This window comes from Bubalus kerabau, chromosome 1 (genome assembly GCF_029407905.1).
Source record: "Bubalus kerabau isolate K-KA32 ecotype Philippines breed swamp buffalo chromosome 1, PCC_UOA_SB_1v2, whole genome shotgun sequence".
Taxonomy (NCBI): Eukaryota; Metazoa; Chordata; class Mammalia; order Artiodactyla; family Bovidae; genus Bubalus; species Bubalus kerabau.
In genome coordinates this window covers 33,848,162-33,854,949 of record NC_073624.1, presented here as the reverse complement: position 1 = coordinate 33,854,949, position 6,788 = coordinate 33,848,162, and positions in this window count along the sequence as shown.

The following is a 6,788-nucleotide window of genomic DNA, read 5'->3' as shown; positions in this document are numbered from 1 at the left end:
TTTCAGTGTTTGTTAGTCTCTTATATATCTCCTTTGGTGAAATGTCTATTAAAATCCTTTGCGGGGGAGGAGCCAAGATGGTGGAGGAGTAGGATGGGGAGAACACTTTCTCCCCCACAAATTCATCAAAAGAGCATTTAAACGTCGAGTAAATTCCACAAAACAACTTCTGAATACCGGCAGAGGACATCAGGCACCCAGAAAAGCAACCCAACTCTTCAAAAGGAGGTAGGAAAAAATATAAAAGATAAAAAAAGAGACAAAAGAGGGAGGGACGGAGTTCCATCCCAGGAAGGGAGTCTTAAAAAGAGAGACGTTTCCAAACACCAGGAAACCTTCTCACTGCCGAATCTGTGCCGAGCTTTGGAAGCACAGAGGGCAACATAACAGGGAGAAAAAAATAAATAAACAATTAAAACTCGCACATTGCGAGCCCTACGGTAACTCCCCCAGCGGAGAAGCAGCGCAGATGCCTGCACACGGCATTAGCAAGTGGGGGCTGGGCAGGGAGTCGCGGCGCGGGCTGCATCGCTTAGAGTAAGAATCTGGCCTGAAAACCCTGAGCACTATCTGAGTGAAATAATGTGGGCTAGCAAACCAGACTGTGGGATATCTACCACGCGAAAAGCCAGCCCTAACCTAAGACACCATCAGGCCCGCGCACGGAACAAAGGACTGAACAGAGATAGCCGGTTACAGACCTTCCCCCTCCAGTGACAGGCAGCCAGAGCTGGAAGGGGGCAATCGCAGCCCCAGAGAGACATTATCTATAAAACTGTAAGCAGGCTCCTTTGCTAACTAAAACGTCTTGGGGGTCTGGACGGTCAACATCTGCCTGAGAAGGTGCGCCGGTTTTACACCCAGATAACCGAGTGGCGGGGAGGTGATAAGTCGCAGCATTGGCGCTCGCCAAACACCTCATCACCTGAGCTGCTCGGACCTGGGAAGAACACAAAACGCAGGCCCAACCGAGTCTGCGCCTCTGAGGACTACCCGAGTGCCTGAACCCGAGCGGCTTGGACCTGGGAGGTGCATGCAGCCCAGGGCTGGCCTTGGATTGTTCCCGGCGAAACAATCTAGAGCCCAAGCAGTGTGAGCAGGGAGGCTACACACGCCATGAGCGGGGGGCAGACCCAGTGTGGCTGAGGCACTGCGAGCGCACGCCAGTGTTATTTGTTTGCAGCATCCCTCCCTCCCTCCCCACAGTGCGACTGAACAAGTGAGCCTAAAAAAAAAAAAAAAAAAAGTGTCCTCCACCGTCCCCTTTGTGTCAGGGCGGAAACCAGACACTGAAGAGACCAGCAAACAGAAGAAGCTATAACAGAGGGAAACGCCTTGGAAGCTACAGGCAATAGATTAAAACCCCGTGGTTACTACAGACTACATAGGAAGGGGCCTATAGATCTTGAGAAATATAAGTCAGACCAAGGAACTAGCCAAAAATGAACTGAACCCACAATACTCACAACAAAACCAGAGAAAGTCCTAGATATATTTTTACTATATTTACGATCATTCTTTCTTTCTTTTTTTTTTAATTAAAAAAAAAAATTTTAAGTCCTCTATTGTTCCTTTAATTTTCACTTTTATAACCTATTACTTTGCAAAAAAAAAAAAGACCCTATTTTTTTTCTTCTTCAGCAAACTTCATATATATATATATTTTATAATTTTTTGATCTTGTTTTGTTTTTTCTTCTTCTTTTCTTTAACATTGTATTTTTGAAATTCCAAACTCTACTCTAGATTTTTAATTTTAGCTTTTTGGTATATGTTATCAATTTTGTACCTATAGTGTTTTTTTATAATTTCTGTGACTTTTTTTTTTCTTCTCTGTTTCTTTCTCTTCTTCTTTTATATAACATTATATATCTGAAATTCCAAACTCTACTCTAGATTTTTAATTTATGCTTTTTGGTATTTGATATCAATTTGGTACCTGTATTTTCTTTATAATTTTTGCGACATTGTTTGTTTTTGTTTGATTGTTTTCTCTCTTTATTTTTCTTCCTTTTTTTTAACATTGTATTTTTGAAATTCCAAACTCTACTCTAGATTTTTAATTTTTGCTTTTTGGTATTAGTTATCAATTTTGTACCTGTATTTTCTTTATAATTTTCGCAACCTTGTTTGTTTTTCTTTGTTCGTTTTTTCTCTCTTTCTTTTCCTTCTTCTTTTCTTTAACATTGTATTTTTGAAATTCCAAACTCTACTCTAGATTTTTAATTTTTGCTTTTATGTATTTGTTACCAATTTTGTACCTTTAAGAACCCAATCTTCAGGACCCATTTTTCACTAGGGAGCGAGATTACTGGCTTGACTGCTCTCTCTCCCTTTGGACTCTCCTTTTTCTCCACCAGGTCGCCTGTGTCTCCTCCCTAACCCCTCTCTACTCTACCCAACTCTGTGAATTTCTGTGTGTTCCAGACGGTGGAGAACACTTAGGGAACTGATTACTGGCTGGATCTGTCTCCCTCCTTTTCATTTCCCCCTTTTATCCTTTTGGCCACCTCTGTCTCCTTCCTCCTTCTTCTCTTCTCTGTATAACTCCGTGAACATCTCTGAGTGGTCAAGTTGTGGAGTGCACATAAGGAAGTGACTACTGGCTAGCCTACTTTCTCCACTATTGATTCCACCTCATCTCATTTGGGTCACCTCTAACTCCCTCCTCCCTCTTCTCTTCTCCATGTAATGCTGTGAACCTCTCTGAGTGACCCTCACAGTAGAGAAACTTTTCATCTTTAAAGCAGATGTTTTATCAATGGTGCTGTATAGAAGGAGAAGTTTTGAAACTACTGTGAAAATAAGACTGATAACTGGAAGCAGGAGGCTTAAGTCCAAACCCTGACTCCAGGGAACTCCTGACTCCAAGGAACATTAATTGACAGGAGTTCATCAAACGCCTCCATACCGACACTGAAACCAAGCACCACACAAGGGCCAACAAGTTCCAGGGCAAGACATACCAAGCAAATTCTCCAGCAACAAAGGAACACAGCCCTGAGCTTCAAGATACAGGCTGCCCAAAGTCACCCCAAAACCATAGACATCTCATAACTCATTACTGGACATTTTATTGCACTCCAGAGAGAGGAAATACAGCTCCACCCACCAGAACATCGACACAAGCTTCCCTAACCAGGAAACCTTGACAAGCCACCTGTACAAACCCACACACAGTGAGGAAACGCCACAATAAAGAGAACTCCACAAACTGCCAGAATACAGAAAGGACACCCCAAACTCAGCAATTTAAACAAGACAAAGAGACAGAGGAATACCCAGCAGATAAAGGAACAGGATAAATGCCCACCAAACCAAACCAAAGAGGAAGAGATAGGGAATCTACCTGATAAAGAATTCCGAATAATGATAGTGAAATTGATCCAAAATCTTTAAATTAAAATGGAATCACGGATAAATAGCCTGGAGACAAGGATTGAGAAGATGCAAGAAAGGTTTAACAAGGACCTAGAAGAAATAAAAAAGAGTCAATATATAATGAATAATGCAATAAATGAAATTAAAAACACTCTGGAGGCAACAAATAGTAGAATAACAGAGGCAGAATATAGGATTAGTGAATTAGAAGATAGAATGATAGAAATAAATGAATCAGAGAGGATAAAAGAAAAACGAATTAAAAGAAATGAGGACAATCTCAGAGACCTCAAGGACAATATTAAACACTACAACCTGCGAATCATAGGGGTCCCAGAAGAAGAAGACAAAAAGAAAGACCATGAGAAAATACTTGAGGAGATAATAGTTGAAAACTTGCCTAAAATGGGGAAGGAAATAATCATCCAAGTCCAAGAAACCCAGAGAGTCCCAAACAGGATAAACCCAAGGCGAAACACCCCAAGACACATAGTAATCAAATTAACAAAGATCAAACACAAAGAACAAATATTAAAAGCAGCAAGGGAAAAACAACAAACAACACACAAGGGGATTCCCATAAGGATAACAGCTGATCTTTCAATAGAAACTCTTCAAGCCAGGAGGGAATGGCAAGACATACTTAAAATGATGAAAGAAAATAACCTACAGCCCAGATTATTGTACCCAGCAAGGATCTCATTCAAGTATGAAGGAGAAATCAAAAGCTTTTCAGACAAGCAAAAGCTGAGAGAATTCAGCACCACCAAACCAGCTCTCCAACAAATACTAAAGGATATTCTCTAGATGGGAAACACAAAAACGGTGTATAAATTCGAACCCAAAACAATAAAGTAAATGGCAACGGGATCATACTTATCAGTAATCACCTTAAACGTAAATGGGTTGAATGCCCCAACCAAAAGACAAAGACTGGCTGAATGGATACAAAAACAAGACCCCTACATATGTTGTCTACAAGAGACCCACCTCAAAACAGGGGACACATACAGACTGAAAGTGAAGGGCTGGAAAAAGATTTTCCATGCAAATAGGGACATAAAGAAAGCAGGAGTAGCAATACTCATATCAGATAAAATAGACTTTAAAACAAAGGCTGTGAAAAGAGACAAAGAAGGTCACTACATAATGATCAAAGGATCAATCCAAGAAGAAGATATAACAATTATAAATATATATGCACCCAACACGGGAGCACTGCAGTATGTAAGACAAATGCTAACAAGTATGAAAGGAGAAATTAACAATAACACAATAATAGTGGGAGACTTTAATACCCCACTCACACCTATGGATAGATCAACTAAACAGAAAATTAACAAGGAAACACAAACTTTAAACGATACAATAGACCAGTTAGACCTAATTGATATCTATGGGACATTTCATCCCAAAACAATGAATTTCACCTTTTTCTCAAGTGCATATGGAACCTTCTCCAGGATAGATCACATCCTGGGCCATAAAGCTAGCCTTGGTAAATTCAAAAAAATAGAAATCATTCCAAGCATCTTTTCTGACCACAATGCAGTAAGATTAGATCTCAATTATAGGAGAAAAAACTATTACAAATTCCAACATATGGAGGCTGAACAACACGCTGCTGAATAACCAACAAATCACAGAAGAAATCAAAAAAGAAATCAAAATTTGCATAGAAACGAATGAAGATGAAAACACAACAACCCAAAACCTGTGAGACACAGTAAAAGCAGTCCTAAGGGGAAAGTTCATAGCAATACAGGCACACCTCAAGAAACAAGAAAAAATTCAAATAAATAACCTAACTCTACACCTAAAGCAACTAAAAAGGAAGAAATGAAGAACCCCAGGGTTAGTAGAAGGAAAGAAATCTTAAAACTTAGAGCAGAAATAAATGCAAAAGAAACAAAAGAGATCATAGCAAAAATCAACAAAACCAAAAGCTGGTTCTTTGAAAGGATAAATAAAATTGACAAACCATTAGCCAGACTCATCAAGAAACAAAGGGAGAAAAATCAAATCAATAAAATTAGAAATGAAAATGGAGAGATCACAACAGACAACACAGAAATACAAAGGATCATAAGAGACTACTATCAACAATTATATGCCAATAAAATGGACAATGTGGAAGAAATGGACAAATTCTTAGAAAAGTACAACTTTCCAAAACTCGACCAGGAAGAAATAGAAAATCTTAACAGACCCATCACAAGCACGGAAAATGAAACTGTAATCAAAAATCTTCCAGCAAACAAAAGCCCAGGTCCAGACGGCTTCACAGCTGAATTCTACCAAAAATTTAGAGAAGAGCTAACACCTATCCTGCTCAAACTCTTCCAGAAAATTTCAGAGGAAGGTAAACTTCCAAACTCATTCTATGAGGCCACCATCAACCTAATACCAAAACCTGACAAAGATCCCACAAAAAAAGAAAACTACAGGCCAATATCACTGATGAACATAGATGCAAAAATCCTTAACAAAATTCTAGCAATCAGAATCCAACAATACATTAAAAAGATCATACACCATGACCAAGTGGGCTTTATCCCAGGGATGCAAGGATTCTTCAATATCCGCAAATTAATCAATGTAATACACCACATTAACAAATTGAAAAATAAAAACCATATGATTATCTCAATAGATGCAGAGAAAGCCTTTGACAAAATTCAACATCCATTTATGATAAAAACGCTCCAGAAAGCAGGAATAGAAGGAACATACCTCAACATAATCAAAGCTATATATGACAAACCCACAGCAAACTTTATCCTCAATGGTGAAAAATTGAAAGCATTTCCTCTAAAGTCAGGAACAAGACAAGGGTGCCCACTTTCACCATTACTATTCAACATAGTTAACATAGTTTTGGAAGTTTTGGCCACAGCAATCAGAGCAGAAAAAGAAATAAAAGGAATCCAAATTGGAAAAGAAGAAGCAAAACTCTCACTATTTGCAGATGACATGATCCTCTACATAGAAAACCCTAAAGACTCCACCAGAAAATTACTAGAACTAATCAATGACTATAGTAAAGTTGCAGGATATAAAATCAACACACAGAAATCCCTTGCATTCCTATACACTAATAATGAGGAAACAGAAAGAGAAAATAAGGAAACAATTCCATTCACCATTGCAACGGAAAGAATAAAATACTTAGGAATATATCTACCTAAAGAAACTAAAGACCTATCTATAGAAAACTATAAAACACTGGTGAAAGAAATCAAAGAGGACACTAATAGGTGGAGAAATACACCATGTTCATGGATTGGAAGAATCAATATAGTAAAAATGAGTATACTACCCAAAGCAATTTATAGATTCAATGCAATCCCTATCAAACTACCAACAGTATTCTTCACAGAGCTAGAACAAATAATTTCACAATTTGTA